We start from the raw sequence: 19767 nt of genomic DNA, 5'->3' as shown, positions 1-19767 counted from the left end.
CAAAGTAATAAAGAGATGTAATTCTATTTGTATTAAAATTTTGTTAAAAAAAAAACAAAGAAATCTGAAAGGAATCATCTAGAGACAGCCCCTCCACAGGATTCACATGCATAATCTCTGTCCTGTTAGGCACAACTATTAAGTATCTTCCAGTTTGGGCTCCAATTTGTATTCTGACCATGATTTCTTTTTTCAATTATAGGCACACAATCTCTTACATTGCTTATATGTTTAAGATTTCTAGATAGAATCTCGATACAGCTATAATGTCCCATAACATGACAAATTCTTCAAGTTTGATGAACATATTAAACAAAAGGGTATTTATGACAGATGTTCATTGAAATTGTTCCAATCCCTTTCTCTTGCATTTCCTCTTCTCTTTTGTTTAGAAGTAGTCTTCTTGAACTTCTGGAAAATCATGTGCAGACAATCACAGTTCATTGCGAGGCTCCCATTAGTGAACCCGAAAGATACATGATGGAATCCTCTTGTAAGTCATAGATCTTGTCAATTTTTATCTATAATCTCCTTATTTCTCTGATAAAGGATTATTCTGCACACACCCCAAAAACCTCCCTGACATTGTGATTGATATTAGAGTCTCCTATGTTTTCTTCAACACTGGGATTCACTAAACCTGTTTTCTTTTATTCATTCCTGTTTCCTGAATTTTGGTTATAACAGTGAACAGAATGAACATCAGATTTGGGTAAAAAATGCATATACAATTTATTTAAACACATTTTCTATTCTCCTTGAAGAGATTGGAGGGTTTTGTTTTGTTTTTTGATTTCAGTAGCTTTAATGGAAGTAAGGATTCCATACACATTTCACAGATTTCAGAAAGTTTATAGCCTTTCAATATTATCCTTCCTTTCACCCATGTATCTCATAACTAATTCTTGTTTTTGTAGATTATACACAACATATCACCAACTGAGTCTTGGATGAATCAGCGATCTTAATCAGGTTTAAACTCTCTAATAATTTAAAGGATTTCAATAATCACAAAGGCCAGAAGAAACAGAAGTCCAGGATCACCAACAGATATGTACAGCTTAATGATTGTAGCATTAGAAAGTGTTCTGGCTTGGTTTACCATTTACAGAACCATGCTACTTATATAAGGGGAGGAAGCTTTTACTCAAAAATGTGGTGGAATTATGCTTAGTTTCATACATGTGAAGATAGACTAAAAGCAAAGATTCCCACCAGAGAACTCAATTCACCCAATTATGTGCCGTCGCTGACAAGGACACCTGCACAGGTCACTCAGTTACACTCTCCATCAGTCGTTTCCTGTTCAGAGAAGACAGAAGTGCAGGCTTGATGTTTAGCTGTAATTTCCAATGCCATAGAAAGGTTATTTCAGCCTTGGCTAGTAAAGGTTCAGACTAATGCAAACATAAGATTAAGCATTAGTGTTCCCAAGTAATTTAGAAGAAACAGAATGCTCCTGATGATCAGCCTGCATAATTCTGACTAGGAGCATGGAAATAAACACTTGTCCCTCCATGTGTTCAATCAAGATGACATTCTTTCCTCATATGTCGGCTGCTTCCTTTTTCATAGCTGTCAGTAGCAAGGTTGGCTGTCAATAAATTTTAGTTACTAAAACACAGAATACTGTCTCTGACAAGGTCTGAGGTGAGTAATGGTTATTTTTTTGGTTTAAAGTCTTCTAAAATAGAAGCATACACTCCAGTTATACATATGTATCTTTATTGCAAGGGCTTTGGGAACAATTGCCCACACAATCACCCACATAATAAAAGGAGATATTTAGTTTGCTATTTATTCCTTTATAACTTTCTCAAATGTTTATTAAGTTCTTACAAATCTGTTGTTATATTAAGAACTGGGGGTAAAACTATTATTAAAGGATATAGGTCATTATTTTAAGCCAGAGGAGGTAGGTGTTCTTTAAAAAATCCATTTGATTGGTTACTTGCCGGATTGATTCTTGGAAGCGCCTGTAGAATGAGTAGGGGTAAGATAAATGACAAAGACAGCAGATCACTTTTCGCAGGTGTCCATCACCTGAAGAAACCTTGAGAAACCCACTATGCTCAAAGACTTCAGAAAAGCCTGAGTGGTTAGAGATGAATAAGTACCGAAGAGAAGAGAAAACCAGACCAGGCATGAGCAATGACAAGTAGGAACAGTAATCAGTACAATGGTTTGGTAATTTAGTCTGAGAAAGTAAACTGAATACCTTAAGTGTGGAAGATCCATGGAAATCTGATGCTATTGAGTAAGACTTGATTGGAGGCTATATAAGAATGGTTGACGTTTGAAGCCCAGTTGTAGAGTAAGCACTCCTGGGCACAGACAGGGCTCTGGGGTAAATTTTGAATACTTCAAAGATTGGAGGATGAAGACAAGATGGCAAAAATCCACGTCAAAGTCTCATCTCTGTTTGGAGATAAGGCAAAACGCTGAAGACTTTCAGAGAAGGTGTGAGATACGATTTGGGGATTCACAGACTATAGACATTAATGTCGGTACCAAAATGATGCTGACATAGCTTCTATTTTCAAGCCATAGAAATTTAATCCAGCTGATTCATGCAGAAATAAAATACAAAATTCTAATGAGAAACTAACAGCATCAGTGGCAGATATAAGCATAGCTTAGACATTTCCCAGATTAAAACAGCATCCCTAATCATGACTGTTTCCTGTATGCAGATAAATCTTGGACTTCGGCTAGAATCAAGCATAGTTTTATTGTCTTGTTTGTTTGTTATATTTGTTCATGGCTATTTTGCTTTATATGGGAATTGTGTTGTCTGTGGTACATTTTGAGATCTGGCAGGTTTGTACTGATTGTTCTTCTTTACTTATTGCCTTCTTAAATTCACTGTAGGAGATGGGGAAATGTACCAATAGTAAAAGGCTTGCCATGTGAACCTGAAGACTGGACTGCAGTTCATATCCTCTCAGCCCCAATTTGAAACAGAGCATGCATTGCGGCCATCTGTGGTCTCACCATGAAACCTCAGGTAAGCTGATAATGGCAAATAATCCTCAGGGCAAGCTGGCTAGCAAGACTAGCTGAATTGTCAATCTGTGATTTCAGTATCAGGCTCTAAATGAATAAAGTGTAGAATTATTAAAAAAGATGCCTGACATCAACTTCAGGTATCCATACATATGCGCATATATACATGCACACATACCCCCACACACATATGTCTACAAATATGTAAGTACACATACATCGTGCACATCCACACACAATGATAGATAAGAAAAGAGAAAGGACAAACCATGTCAATAGCAACACATTCATTCAGCAATGATCTAATTCTGAATCATCGGATTCAGGTGTCAATTATTTACCTAAAAGGGTGGCTGTTGAATTATAAATATGTGTTTCCAAGAGTGTCCAGTATTTACCACCATCAAAGAAGAGCAGCTGTAGGAAAGGAAGAGGTAGAGGAAAAAGACAAAAAGGAGGAAATAGGTCTCTGAATTATGTGGACAGCTACAACATAGGAGTTACTTGCGGAAATATATAGAGTATAGAGAACATCAGTCTTAATATTCAGGCCTCAAAAATATTAATATTTAGAGTAGACTAAGAAGCTTATGAGACAGACACAGAAGTATAAGTTTGAAAGAAAAGTAGGATTTTATGACTGCAATTAACCAGTTTTCTTATCACAATTGTGAGAACTATAGAAAAGTTCTTCACATTTCCCTGATAAAGTTTCTTTTAGTTTATATAAGCTTAAAGGTATTAAAGATCCATAGTAGAGAAATTACACTTAAACCTTTGAAGATTTTAGGACTATGTACAAAATTATATATTATATATGTAATAAATTTATGAATTTTTCCTTGGAGGCTACTATTTTATATTGCTTTCTCATCTAAGTCAGTATCTGTTGAGTCATGACACAGATAAATAAATTATTTCCCTTTCACCTAAAGCTTTGTATCTGTAGTGAAAATGCATAAGCTATAAAAGGGACAGTAAGAATAATATGATTATAGTTTTATAATTAGATAGAACTGACTCTTATTTAATGGCTGTAATATCTATGGTACATGTACAGTTCTTTCTTCAGCAAGTGTAAATTAACTACTGTATTTTAATGACTACTGTAGGTGCTATGTAAACAGCCAAACACACAAAAAATGCTGATTGTCTAGAGACAAAAAGAAAGTAACAAATATATCATTCAAATGCATCAATTTCTAAGAGTGTTGAAATAATTAAATTAGAATACAGGATTAGATATAAATGTGGGAACTATAGTGTCATTTCTACAGGAAACTAAGAAAGAAAATTAATGCTTTAAGCAAAAGTTTGAGGTAAATATTTTCAAAATAGGTTCTGAAGACACAGTATCTTGAGAAACTTGACACTAAAAACCAACAAAAATGTTGTTATATATTTTTGCGAAGTTTTGACAGTTTATTTTAATTTCTGAAAAATGTAACATAATGGTATAAAATATTAATACTACTAATACATTTTTACAAATGAAGAAAGTGAGGTATTAATAAGGAAAAGACAACCAAGTCAATCTGAACTGGTATTGATTCTCAAATTAGCATAGTACTCCACAATTGCTCATACGCAATCATGAAGATACATACGGTGATAAATCATGTCACTATAAATCCCCAAATAAGTTCTTCTCATTAATTCAATCAATTAAGGAATGTATTCTCAGAATTGGGTAATTTCACAAATCTGTAAGTCTAGAAGAGTCACTGTATTATGTCAAAATGTTTTGAAGTAATAAATAACAAGTAATTACAAATATATTAAGTATAAAACCAAAAGAATTTTGGAGCTAATAAGATATAATATATACTTTTATTTAATTATATAATGTTGGGTATTTAAATATATTTTTAGGGAAATAGGAAGTTTGTATACTAAGAACAGATACCTTTTTTAATTTTATTTTTAAATTATAATATAATGACATCAATTCTCCTTCCCATTTCTTCCCTCCAAACCCTTGCTCTCTTATAAACTCATTGTTTTTTTTATTATGATAGAACAGATATCTTAATGAAAAAATGCTTAGTACAGATAATATCTCCTATTGTCTTGAATCCAGAATAAGCAGAACCTCAAACCTGAAACTATGTCTATGAAACTATGTATTAAATGAATCTTTCCTCTTTTAAGTATTTATTCAGTTATTTAGTTACCGTGAAGGAAAAACTCATTATTCTACCCTGTCCTAGTTTAAATAATAAAGATCTTATTCATAAACCCTTTTTCCTCCTTCAACATCCGGTTCCTATTTCCTTGAGTCAACTGGAGGGAATCTTTGATATGGATGCACTTGTGTTTAAAGATGATTTCAGTTACATATGTACACATGTATATACACAAATAATATATATATAATACACATTATTATAATTACATTTATACTCTCTTCCCATTCCTATATCTTACATATTGCTTAAATTTAAATTTGCAGTTTTCAAAACAATACATAAATTAAACATACTTAAATCATTGGTAATAATAGCATTTTCTTGACTTGTGACTTTTTTGTGAGTTAAACTTCATTTGCTTTTATTGTTACATGATAGACCAGTGGTTCCAAACCTGGGGGTTGAGACCCTTTGAGTTTGCCTATGAGATATCCTGCACATTAGATATTAGCATAGCAATTCATAGCAGTAGTAAAATTACAGTTATGAAGTAGGAACAAAATAATTTTGTGTCTTGAGGGTCACCACAACATGAGGAACTGTATTAAAGGGTTTCAGCATCAGGGAGATTGAGAACTACTCTTAAAGATCTTTGTAGACTTTATTCCAGAAGTCTTTACTGGTTTCCTGTAAGTATGGTATATGACTCAACCTCACAGATTACTAAAGTGTTCTTGTGAGGTGTGAACTTTTGCTCTCATATAATATAAAAGCTGCTTTCCAGTAGTGTGTCTCAAATTTCAGATATACCATCTTTTGATGAAAAAATAGTATCAGAGAGCTAGCAATACCCTTGTAGAAATCTCTAGTAGATAATGAGAGAACACCATCCAGCAAGTACAGCCAGTTATTTGTGTATTAACTTTCATTTGCAAACATATGAAGTTAGTAAACCGCTAATCATGTACTTAGGGGTGAATTTTCTGCATCAACTTAGTACACATGGTCTGTTCTTTTGTGTAGAGGTGCTGGTCTATAAACATAAGCATACCAGAGTGTCTATAAAATACTTGTTTAAATGTTTCAACAAAGCCAGAGGAGCAGATAAGACGAAGCAAAAGGGCAAATATTCACCTCCTTTTCTGCTCCTCTAGTCCCAATTTCCCCAGTCTCAAACCTACTCTGTAACACTGCACCCTCTGTGGTTTCCCTCTACTCTCTGACACCAACCCTATTGAATCATAGAACTTTTCCTCCTAACTTCCTTCCTCAAACTCATCTCATTATCCTGGCCTTCAATACCAGCCGTCATTCCCTGTGAACATAGCAGATGGAAAGACCAGGAAAAACAGGTAAATTAACTGATAATATAATTCCTCATGTGGTGAACCAAGTCATATATCATTAAAAGAAAAATACACAAAGGTGGTATTTAAATTATTAACCTCTATGCCCTAAACACAAGGGCTTCAGTGTTTGTAAAAGAAAAACTACTAGAACTTAAATCACACATTGACCTTCACACACTCAAAGTGGGAGATTTCAGTACCCCTTTCCTGCCAAGGATCGCTCATTTAGAGAAATTCAGCAGAGAAATGCTGAAGCTCTCAGATATTATAAACTTAACACACACACACACACACACAAACACACACACACACACACACTTTCTTCTTTGCAACTCTTGGAATTTCTTCAAAATTGAACCCATACTCGGATACAAAGCAAGTCTCAACAGGTTAAAAAAAAAGTTGAAATAATTCCCTGCATCCTATCATACCATAATGTGCTAAATCGAGATATCATCAACAAATGAAACAACAGAAAGCTTGTAAAGTCTTGGAAATTGAACAAATCTCTACTGAATGAAAAATGAATCAAGATAGAAATAAGATTGAAACTAACAGCTTTCTATAATTCAATGAAAATTAATAAACAGCATACTCAAGTTTATGGGAAAAATTAAAAGGGCAAATGGGCAAGTTTATAGCATTAAGTGTTTACACACAAAAACAAACAACAGAAAGCAAAACAGAAAGCAAAACAATGCTGGAGAGATCTCATATTATCAACAGCAAATTTGATAGCTTTAGGGAGAAAAAAAAAAGGAATCACATTCAGGAGTAGACAGCAAGAATAACCAAATCCAAGGCTGTTATCCATGAAGGAGATGAAGACAACAATATAAATTTGAATGAAACAAAGAGTTGATCTTTGAGAAAATGAACATGATAGGCAAACACTTATCCGTACTTACGAAAAGACAGAGAGAGACTATCCATATTGGCCCATAACCATACTGATGAATATTTTGCTTATCACCATAGATCCTTCATCTGGCGATGGATGGCGATACAGACGAAGACCCACATTGGAGCACCGGACTGAGCCCCCCAAGGTCCAAATGAGGAGCAGAAGGACGAAGAAAATGAAAAAGGAAATAAGGACTGCGAGGGATGCTATCACCCACTGATACAAGGGGACTGATCTAATGAGAGTTTACCAAGGTCAGTTGGACTGCGACTGAACGAGGACGCGATCCAATCAGATTCTCTGAATGTGGCTGGCCCGGAGTCTTTCTGAAAAGCCATTGACAATGACACTGGGACTTGTTTCCTCTGCATATACTGGATTTTGGGGATCCAGTCTGTTTGGATACTCACCTTCCTGGACCTGGAGGGAGGGGGGAGGAACTTGAACTTCCCACAGGGCAGGAAACCCTGACTGCCCTTAGGGACAAAGAGGGAGGAGGAGAGGGAGTGGGGGGAGTGGGAGGGTGTTGGGAAGAGGGGAGTAAATGGAAACTTTTATAATTTAATAAAATTACTTTCAAAAAAAAAAAAGAAAATCAGAAGAAAAAGAAGGATATAACTGATGCTGAGGAAATCCAGAGAATCCTAAGGACATACTTTAAAAATCTGTACCCCACCAAACTGGAAAATATAAACGAAATGGAAAATTTTCTCTATAGGTACCACTTACCATATTAGTTCAAGATCTTAGACAGTTTAAACAGATCCCAGTGAAATAGAAGCAACGATTAAAAGTTTCTCAGTCAAAACAAAACAAATAACAAAGCAAAACAAAACAGAACAACAACAACAACAACAAAGCAGCTGACAGTTTCACAGCAGATTTTCAAAGAAGGGTTACAGCTAATACTCCTCAAGAGATTCCACAAAAATATAAATAGAAGGGATGTTGTAAAATTCATTTTATATTTCCAGTTAGCCTGATACCCAAACTATATAAAGACTCCACAAAGAAAGCGGTTTACAGACCAATTTCCCTTAAGAGTTATAATTTTAAAAAAAATTGCTTGCTTTGGTCCACATAAGAGGAGAGAAGAGGCAGGGAGGGGAGCAGAAAGAAAAATGTAGAGCTCAATAAAAATCAATAAAAAAGAGAAATTTTTGTTACTCTTTTTATATTTCATTAGTTGTTGCTCTTGTGTTTTTTTCCGTTTTAATGTTTCGCTAATTTCAGAGTGTTCTAGTTAACTGCACTCTATTTTTCTGCAGCTTTGTAGGTGCTGCTTCCTGAGTAGTAAACGTAATGCGAGTTCATCCAGAGAAAACTTGGAGATCTAATTTGGTGTCACCTTGCCTTTAGAAGGAGCTCTTTTTTTTTTTTCCAGCCACAGCCTCCACCCACAAAGACAGAAAATATTGAGCATAGATTTACCATTTAGTTGCATGATAAAGTTAATCAAGATCCAAATTAAAACCAGACACTCTTGTCTTGTTTGCATCATATTGTGTCTGAGAGATGTTTTAGAAGGTAGAGCAATGACTGCTTTCACTGGAGGCAGAGTTCTCCTTTAGTTATACACAGGTGTGTGTTCTGTGGATCCCTTCTGATTTGCACAAGGGCAGAAGAGACTCTGGCTGCCTGTATTCTTGGGCATTTTACTCTCCTTTCTCTTTTAGATGAACTTTAAAATATGTTTGATTGACTTGCTATTTCAGAAAGAGCAAAGTTACATGAATCTTCCTTTATTTACAAATAAATTGTTTGCTAGTATGCAATTCTAGCATAGATGTAGTGGCTAACTATATGTTGACAGTTGATGGCATTATCTCGACAATGACTGATAGAAATCACTCTTAGAAAATTCAACAGGGAAAAATATTGTTAGTTCAGTATCATGCTAGTATTTGAAAATAAACCAGTGAAGGCAAACTATGTGTACATGTTATTTCTCTAGCATTTGCATATGACCATGTGCACATGACTGTATTTTATACATTCTTTAATAAAGGCAAAAACTACATATCCAGAGTATGAAAATCTACACACACACGACATGTGACATATGTTCTATAACCACAAATAATTTCACAAAACTCTATGATGATACAAATTTCTCCCTGCTAGGAATTTACCCTGGCTCTGTTTGTTCACACAGTGTGAATAAATGCCTAGAGTCATTGCCACAGGCATACCTAAATTACTTCATATACTATTTATTACAGGTTAGAATTGAAATTTCTCATATTGTCAGATCTCATAAAACAAGCCTCAATATATAATCTTTCACTCCTGTGACAGGTAACAGGGGTTTATACCCCAAAGCGATTTTCTTCCCTGGTTTTGACAAACTTAAGGAAAATAAAGAGATTTTGATTCACTCACTGCCAACATTTCACCAGAAATTGAATTTTCTTTTAAAGATGATTTTCTTTTAAGATCCTCCACATATGAAACAAGGAGCTAAAATGTTGTATTTCTCTTGAAATATCAAATACAAGGTGATAATTTACTTCCTCCTAAGATTTGTGACTATATAAATCAGAGCTTAAGTAAATGGTACTAATAACTTTCTGCATAGGCACATAATATATTTAAAGACTTTCAATTATTTGATTTGACCAACATGGTCCACAACTTAGACTTAATAGATAATATTATTTAATTTAGTTTATAATGACCAACAAGTATAGGGATTTCTCCAGCTTCATGCTTTTTTTGATGGAGCATTGGAGGCAAAAGATGAAATGTAATAGAGGCCCTGGCTCTCATCAGAATACTAAAACGATGAGCAAGTTGATGTCTGTTTGTTGCACCACAACCCCTTGAGTTGTAATTGATCTGAACTTGTGTCGGATGGAAGAGAGGGTTCAGAGAAAATCTTCTATTAATATTCCTTTTCCAGTTAGTTCTAGGTCTTTGGAGACAGGACTGGGGAACAAGGGAGAAAATGAAGAAGTCATTTAGCCTTTGTATTCCATTCACATCCTGGGCAGTTGTTTTGATCATTTGTACCTCAGAGCACTATGGTATGAATAAAGGTATTGAAAATACAAGCCCTTGATGCATGTTAAAAGAGGGAGACATCTGATTTGAGAAGCTTATTGTCTCTTTTCTCACATGTGTTCCTCACTGAAGAAAGCACAAAAAGTTAACAGTTATTATGCCCAGAGCATTTTTTTCTTCTAACTGAAATCTATGTAACATGTTTCAAAATAAGATTTCTATCCCTGCTGAAAACAACTAGGCAGTATTTGGGGTTATGTCATTTTCCTTCAAAAAGGGCATTTCACCGTGAAGTTAAAGCTAAAGCATGGATAAGGGGGCTGAGAAGACATCTCTTTGGATAAAATGCCTGCTGTCAGCATGAGGCCTTGCATTTTGATGCTCACTAGTCACTTTAAGATGGCCAGAGTGACTAGGATCTTAAACCTCCATAAGGAGGAGAGAGCATATTATGGGGCCTTAGCCAGTCAGCCAAGTTCAGTGAATCAGCAAGGAAGATAACATACATCACCTTCTGACCTCTGAATAAATAAACACACAAATCTGCATATTATGCAGCTATGTGGAAATGCAGACAATACCAGTGTCAGAAAGCACAGTGGATGAAACATAAAGATCTCTTGAGATAACTGGAAGCATGGGGACCTTGGAGGAGGGTTGAAGTGGGGAGGAGAGAGGCAGGGAGGGGAGCAGAGAAAAATGTAGTGCTTAATTAAAAAAAAAGTGTTTCACCACAACACCAAAAATGAAACATAAAGCAGGGGCAAGTTTTTGTTCACAGAAAGATAAGAAGGTAAAAGGAGAAATTGTAGCAAAGGCATCCTTGTATTATCAAATGTCCATAAAAAGAATAGTTTTCCAGGTAAAAATGAGCTGAAAGCTACATAGATTTTATGGTTCCAAATTTTCTGGCTCTTGTCACACAATGTTCTAAATTCACGGAGCTGGAAGAGGCTTTAAGCAGAACAGAGACTGCTATTTTCTTCATAACTTTCATTTAATCTTTCTATAGTTAGGAAAAAGTTCTGAGTTCTAACAGTGATTGTTGGTTCTTATGCAAAACCTGAGGGTCATCCAAGATCATTCTTCATGATCCTTCTGTTGCTCTGCCCTGCAGATGTGCTGAATTTTTGTCAATGGTAGTTGGGTTTCTTCTTTTTTTCTGTCTTTAATATTTTTCTTTTTGTTGAAAATATGGTCTTTGAGCCTATAATTCGTGATCCTAGAGAAGCTAAATAAGAAGGTGAACCTGAAGAAAATCATATAGTTATCCTCCTGGATATAGGAAGTAGTCAAGATTGCAAGGCAAACTTGGGTGTTGGGGGTGTGTGGGGGGGCATGGAAGTAAGGGGAGATGGTTAGAGAGAAGGGAGAGGAGGAGGATTGGGGATGGCGTGGGGGAATGAGATGGGGGGAGAAAGGATGGATATAGGAGCAGGCAAGTATATTTCTCAACTAAGGGAGCCATTTTAGGGTTGGAAAGAGACTTATTTCTGGAGGGGTTCTCAGGCCCAAGGAGAGGTCCCCAGATTCTTCCCTGGGCAGCAGGGGAGAGGGTGCCTGAACTGGCCTTGGCCCATAACCATACTGATGAATATTTTGCATATTACCATAGAACCTCCATCTGGCGATGGATGGAGATAGAGACAGAGACACATATTGGAACACTGAACTTTACTCCCTAGATCCAAATGAGAAGCAGAAGAAGGGAAAACATGAGCAAGATAGGCAGGACCAGAGGGAACCTTCATCTGACGATGGATGGCAATACAGACGGAGACCCACATTGGAGCACCGGACTGAGCCCCCCAAGGTCCAAATGAGGAGCAGAAGGAGGGAGAGCATGAAAAAGGAAATCAGGACCGCGAAGGGTGCGTTTACCCACTGATACAAGGGGACTGATCGAATGAGAGCTCACCAAGGCCAGCTGGACTGGGACTGAACGAGCATGTGATCAAACCGGATTCTCTGAATGTGGCTGACATGGGGGCTGACTGAGAAACCATTGACAATGACACTGGGTCTTGTTTCGTCTGCATGTACTGGTTTTTTGGGATCCTAGTCTGTTTGGATGCTCACCTTCCTAGGCCTGGTGGGGGGGGCGAGGAACTTGAACTTCCCACAGGGCAGGAAACCCTGACTGCTCTTTGGACTGGAGAGGGAGGAGGAGAGGGAGTGGGGGGGAGGAGAGGGAGGGAGGGATGGGAGGGTATGGGGAGAAGGGGAGGAAGTGGAAATTTTTATAAACAAACAAATAAAAAAAAGAAAATATATTCTTTCTCACACATTATATCCTGATTACAACTTCTCTTCCTTCTACTATTTCAGCCACTCCCCCAGATCCACATCATTTTGGTATCTCTAGAAAAGAACAATCTTCTAAGAGATAACAATCAAACAAGAAAAAATAAAACATAATAAGTTGAAGTAATCACCATCTATAACATTACTTTCCTTTAATTTCATATTTTCTGTTTCTCCCATGAAGATATGGCGCTCCAAGGGATTTAGATGTAACACATTATTCTTAGAGCTGGAAACAGAGAGGGGGTATTTATGTATGCTGATATCTAGCTGATGGAAATCTACTCATAATGTGCTGGAGATGGCAAACCATACTAAGTTTGTGAGGGTATCATGTCTTCAACACTATCACAGTAATTTCCAGTCATTCTGGTTTCTTTGTGTGTTCCTCTTTCAGTCATTCTAGACATTCAACTCTTGAATTATTTCCAAATTGTTGTTTAATAAGAAAATGATGTAAATCTCTGTGACTCCTTGATGTTTTATCATAAATATACATTCTTTCTGTATGAAAAAATTATGATTTCTAGGGATTTAATGACATAGTATATATTAAGGCAGTTTGAAAATGTTTTCAAAATGTAGTAGTTATACATGTCTGGTAATGGCTTCACCCAGCTATCTAACTTGACTTTCAGAGTCACAGAAAACAGTATTGGGTCACTAACAGTTAACAATAAAATCTTTCTGTAAATTCTCTTATTTTTTCTATCAAAACTATAAGCACAAGAGGTTTAGTAATTTGAGACTGTTGTCAACATAATGCCCCTTCTTTGTCTTGGAACTTATATATAAAAGCCATAATTTTATAGACCTTGACCTAGACAAAGAAATGTTTTATAAACACTTCTAAAATTATAGTAACAGCTTTAAGTCAAGAAGCCAAGATCAGACATAAAATTACAGAGTAGCCTAAGAAAAATATAATGTGAGTTATTCATTCTTGACTATGCTTTTATCCTGTTTTTAAATTTTATGTACTCTTCACTAATATCTAAGAACCATTATTATTTTGGTCATGTCCTTTTATAATTTTAGGTTAAGAACAAGGTCTTCAAGAAAAAGAAAAGTTTATATAGGTTATAAATGCCAAAAAATACTAACATTGGCATCACTATAATTTTTAGAATATTCATGGAAAAGAATCAGTGATTGATACACATTAACTTCAAACTTTGGTTTTATTTGTAACTTGGCAGTCCTGACAAATTTCCATATTTCATAACGATTTTTTCTCTGTTACTCTTTCTTCTGGAAGTTATCAGTCCTTTCTTAAATCTTAAAGCCTTAGAGTGAAAAGAAAGGAATTCTAAACAGGTAAAAATAGTTCCACTGTAGTTCTAATGGAAATTCTAAAGCTTGAAACCCACTCCCAGGAGTCATCACCCACACAAACTGTTAACCAATTATGTAACCAGTATCTGTGTCAATGATTACTTGAAATACATTTTAGGGTATAAGTACCAACATACTAAGGTCTGGAGAACTGATTATAAACAGGAAATTTTATGTTTTTTGAGAATTCTGTTCAAATACACAGGAGTAAGCAACTTAAAACTCTTCACCATCTGAGTTAGGAAGCCCATTTATGTCGTCTTCATAATAGGACTTTGCAAATATCTTTTGATTCCTTCAACACAATTTTGGCCCTGAGACTTTTTTGAGTTTGTTGGACAATTAGTTCTTGAAAAAGAATTTCAAAAATTCATTTGGGAAAAGAGATGAACTGTCACTGTCAAGGACTTAATTGTTATCATGCAGCTTCAGCAAATTAACCCTTGAACACTGTGACTTTCACAATATTCTTCTATAATATAAGATAGAATTCTCAATTCCTTTTGATCCCTAAAATTAATGATTTCTGAGTTCTTAGTGGAAAGACGAGTTAAGGGGATTACAGATGCAACAATGTTTAAAAGTCTGATTCAAAGTCTCTTCTGAGATTCATGCAGAGATTGGGGTTGCCCAGCTGATTTTTGGTCTTGCTTAGGTTCAGTATTTCCTCAATTCACTCCCTTCCCTATTGTTTGCAAGAGTAATGTATATCTTGTATCATTTTATATTAGACTTATGTCATCTGTTTTTTTATTTTATAGGGGATTATAATTAAAAAAGATACACGAATCTCAGAAAAGACTTTGAATCAGACTTTTAAACATTGTTGAGACTCTGGGGACATTTGAAATTTGGAGTAATACATTTTAGCCTTATGATGTGACTACAAAACTTGGGGGCCAGAGTCTGGACTGTGATGGTATGAAAGAAAATGGCCCCCAAAGGGAGTTGCACACTCAGGAGGTGTAGTCTTGTTTGAGTAGGTGTGGTTTTGCTGAAGGAAGTATGCCACTGTGGAGGCTGACTTTGACGTCTCATATATGTTTAAGCCAATTCCAGTGTGTCAGTTCACTTATTGCCTACATATCAAGATGCAAAACTCTCAATTCCAGTACCACGTCCGCCTTCATGCTGTCTTGTCCCACCATGATGATAATGGAATAAATCTATGATGCTGTAAGTCACCTCAAATGAATGTTTTCCTTTATAAAATGTGCCATGTTCACGTCTCTCCACAACAATTCTAATCCTAAGACAATACTATTGACAATATGTAAAAAAGATAAACTACAAAAAGTATTTCCCCTTTGACATAGCAAGTCTTGTTCAATTTAGCATAGGTCATAGTTTCTGATTATTAAGTTTTGATAGGATTATCTTTGAATATGAAATATACAGGAGATCAAATGCATTGAACCAGCCTGTATAAATGAATACACTTGTGTGACATTTGTAATTCAATCATTATAAAAAAAATAGTAGAAAGGGGTAAATAGAGGCATATTCTGTTGAATATGTCAAAAGTAACATATCTTAAACCAAACATAAAAGTCTGTCTTTGGCAAGGATATTTCTTTAGAAATTCTAAAGAAATGAAAACTTTTGTCTATGGATTTGCACTTCAATTAAAACACAGACTCAGAAGTGGCTTTCTTTTGCTCCTTTTGCTTTCCAGATTCTTTCTTCTGACAAAGTATAAGGAACATAAAAGCCTGGAGGCAAGAAGACAAGCACACTTAAGATGAAATCAAGGAGAGACTCATCTTAGAAATTTCTCAAGACTGTTGAATTTTATTTCTTTTGGAAACATGAACAGGCACTTATTTTATGTAAGATGTCTACATTTACAGCACTAGCCCTAAGTATAAGAGACAGACCCAGATGGGTGTTTATCAGTTAAGGTCAAGTACAGTAAGAATATATTAATGAGTAATGTTTGTGAACTGGTTTCTGACTTTATACAGAAGAATTTCAGCCAACAAGAGTGTTATACTCTGCATCTGAGGTGCCCCAGATTTCTCAGTCCTTTCCTGGTGGTTGTGTGTGGAGATGCTGTGGAACTTTTGGGACCTGCAGCCTAGGTAGCACATTTAGGCCACTGGGAGCAGGTCAAGAAGGCTGTCTTAGCTTTTCCTTCCTGCTGCTGGGGCACAATGACCTGACAAAAACAACTTAGAGAAAATGTTTGTAAATTAGCTGACAGTTCAAGGTAGTCTATCATGGAAGGCACACCCATAATCAGGAACAGAGAAGAATGAGTATGTACTCCTTCTCAGTCACTTTCTTAGTTTGTTCAGCTCATAATCCAAGTAAGGCAATGCTGGACTAGCCTTTTCACCTCAGTCAATGTCATCAAGTATCGTTCAAAACAGGCATGTCCAGAGGACATATCTCAACTTATTCTAGATTCTGTTCAGATGACAATTGCTGAGTGTCATTGCAAAGGTTCAGTCTACATCTCGGGCTAGCCTGAGTTCTCTTTTTGATGTAAGATATGATAAGAAACATTCAAAATTCCCACTACCAAACACCCAATTAGACTCACATGTGATGGACTGCGTCCTCTCAACTGTGTGCTGAAATAAGCATCGCAACCATTAAGTTGTTTATTTATTTAGTCTTAACAATATAAATGTAACTGATATAAAAATAAAACACTATTTCTTGACTAGAAATCGTCTATATAACTGTGTTCATGAAAAGTCAGATTTAATTTGTAGAACTGTGATCTAATGTGATAGGTACTAATGAGAAGGGTGTTTCAGCCTCATCTTCTTGGGATGGTGTGGTAGTTTGAATATAATTGGCCCACAAAGCTCATGGGGAATAGCACTATTACAAGGGCATGCCTTTGTTGGTGTGGGTCTGGCCTTGTTAAAGGAAATATGTCATCAAGGGGGTGGGCTTTGAGATTTCCTATGCTCAGGATACTGCCCTGTGTCTCTGACCACTTCCTGTGGCATTTAAGACATAGGACTCTCAGAGAGTTCCCCAGTGCTATGTCTGCTTACACACCATCATGTCCCACCATAATGATAATGGACTAACCACAGACCTGTAGTGGAACCACCCCAATTAAGTGTTTTCTTTTACAAAAGTTGTGGTCACGGTGTCTCTTCAAATTATAGAAACCAGACAGAAAAAAGGGGGGTGTCTCAAGAGCCAAACCTTGCTCAGTGAGATTTATGACCTTAGAGAAGAGTGTTGTATGTTTTGACTCATCACTACTTGGAAATAACTTCATTACCTTTTCCCCCTAACAAGAATCTATAATTGGAATATTGTAGAAACTAAACAACTGTTAAATTAATTTTGACGAATTTTATCTTAAGTGTTTCTGAAAGTGACCAGTTGGGAAAATACTTTTCCTAGCCAATGAAATAATAATCTGGTGAATAATGCATCTTTCAAGAAATTTTTGTGTACTGCTTAATAGCAAACTAACATTTGAACTCAGTAAGCATGCAAATTATCATGCAACACTCACTTGAGTGCTGATCCAGAGGTCAAATATGAAAAGAATTGAGTTTCAGACTTAAGAGTGACTCTTATAGGATTCTGAAGAGAGCTAAGGTCAAATGTCAGAACTGTTTCTCCAGTTATCTACCATATTTGTCCCTTGGGATCACTAATTGATTCATATGACTATGAAGCTTCTGAGAGATAGAAATTCTGTGATAACTGCATGCAAAAAGCTTCCCACTGACCCAATTGCTGCCACATAGCTTCCTATGCTAATGTTTCTCCCGAGAAAAGCAGTTTTCATCTAAGCCCAAAGCAAGACAGAGGAATATTTGCTTAACAAGAAACTGGAGAAACAGATAGTGGTATTACAGGACACACAGTTTGCCATTCACTTCTCTCATCAAATTCTTATCACTCATACCTGATAAAGTCAATTTCCATAGATTAGGCTAGCCTTGAACTTGTGGCAGTTTGCCTAACTTTGCCTCCCAAGTTCTGTAATTGCAAACATGCCTCACCGTGCTTTATGGGTACATTATTTATAAATGATAAAATTGTTATGTCAATATATTATTATACTTCCAATAAATAGAATGGTACCACAGGTATTAAACTATTTCGTGAATGTTGAGCATAATATATTGGATTATATGCTTAAGCTTCATACATTCTACTTTGTTAAACTTAACTTGAGACCCCTCTCTTATCTTTCTCATTATCCTTCTCTGTTTAACAGTGTCCTTTTAGATAAATCTTACTGAATACTGCCTAGGCATAAGTGACAGATTTTCCACATGACATTCTTAAGAACTCATAATAACACCATTCACATCTCTTTGCGAATTTTTGCTGAGAATTGTCTACAGTGAAAAAGTTATGCCAGCTTGAAGCAAGAATGTCAATGAATTCCTTATATAGTGAAGAACTATAAAAGCAGGTAGGGAGGCTGTTGAATCAGGGTCTTTTCTCAAAGGTAGAAGACCTGCCATGCTACAGCTGAAGTACCCTGGCCTTTGGAAGAATCAATGAAATAAAGAACTTCCTCAAAGTAGCTATGAAGAGGCCAACTGTGGTGCAGCTAAAGTTGGCATTTATTCAAAAATAAAAGTATAAAGGATGCTTGACTTTAAAGTGTTCCCTACTGTCAAAATTGTAAAAGGATTTCCCCCTATATATCTGGCATCTTATAGAAAATTGAACTTCACTGTGCGTAAGTGGAAAAAGATCATTTTTCAAGTGAAAAATGCTTGGGGTGGATACTGACTTTACTGCAAAGTTAATTGCCTCTCGCATCATATCTGAAAGGAAGGAAGAAGATCAGATAGTACTTGTGGGTTAAGAATGTGTAACAAGTATAAGGCCAAGCATTCTACAGTGATCCCATGCAACAAGACATAAAGCTTCCCTCACAATGCAGGTACCATGCTAAAAATGTCAATTCCAATTAATGATCTATAGTGTTTCTTTATAAACATATATTCATCCCTATGTGGTATATTGTTGATCTCAAAAGGCAACCAAGGATTCACAGATATTTATTACTCGCCAAAGTGCTCGCCTTTCAAATATGTGGGCCATAATTTAATCCATAGAACTCATAAGAAATTGTCAGTCATTTTTACATGCACCTATAATCTCAGAACTGGAAAAGCAAATGCAGGTAGATTCCCAGATATCACAGATTTGCCACTGTAGCTTAACTAGCGACACCAGACCAATGAAAGTTGTCATTAAGCCCCTCTGTCTACCCAAATGCATGTGTGTGTGTGTGTGTATGTGTATGTGTATGTGTGTGTGTGTGCATGCATGCCCCTGCCCCCTGACCACATAAACACAAGACAAAAATAAAAAAAAAACCAGTAAAACCAATCATAAAATATCACAAATGCCTGTGTATTAGAATCTTATTTTTTGGAAGAGGTAGAACTGGGAAATGGTGAAAGTAGGGTTCTTCAGAAGAAGGTAAACTTAGTGGGAGGAAGGTCAGAAAGGTTGTCTTAGTGGAAAGTCTTTAGATGATTGTGGAATATCACCTATGTGTCTTCCTTTCTCTTGTTAATTTAAGCAGATTTGCTTCATTTGTTGCCATCAACATGCATAACCTTGGTCAAAGCAACAGGGCCAACTGATGACTTAAGCCTCCAGAATAAATTCATCTCTATGTAAATTGCCTCTCTCAAAGCTGTTGCAGTAGCCCAAAATTGATGAAAATATTAGGTTTATAGACAAATAAACATTTTGTGTCTCTTCATATAATAAACTGAATGATAAT

The 19767-nt window shown here is 36.0% G+C and overlaps 1 protein-coding gene across 2 annotated transcripts in view; it reads right to left on the bottom strand.

Moving 5' to 3' along the window:
* Galntl6 (polypeptide N-acetylgalactosaminyltransferase like 6) overlaps positions 1-19767 on the bottom strand; it is a 1135405-nt gene that overhangs the window by 982542 nt on the left and 133096 nt on the right. The window lies entirely within an intron of this gene.

The sequence above is a fragment of the Myodes glareolus genome, chromosome 23, assembly GCF_982192425.1.
Source record: "Myodes glareolus chromosome 23, mMyoGla1.1, whole genome shotgun sequence".
Classification (NCBI taxonomy): Eukaryota; Metazoa; Chordata; class Mammalia; order Rodentia; family Cricetidae; genus Myodes; species Myodes glareolus.
The sequence above is the reverse complement of the archived record's forward strand: the minus strand, read 5'-3'. Positions and strand labels throughout refer to the sequence as shown.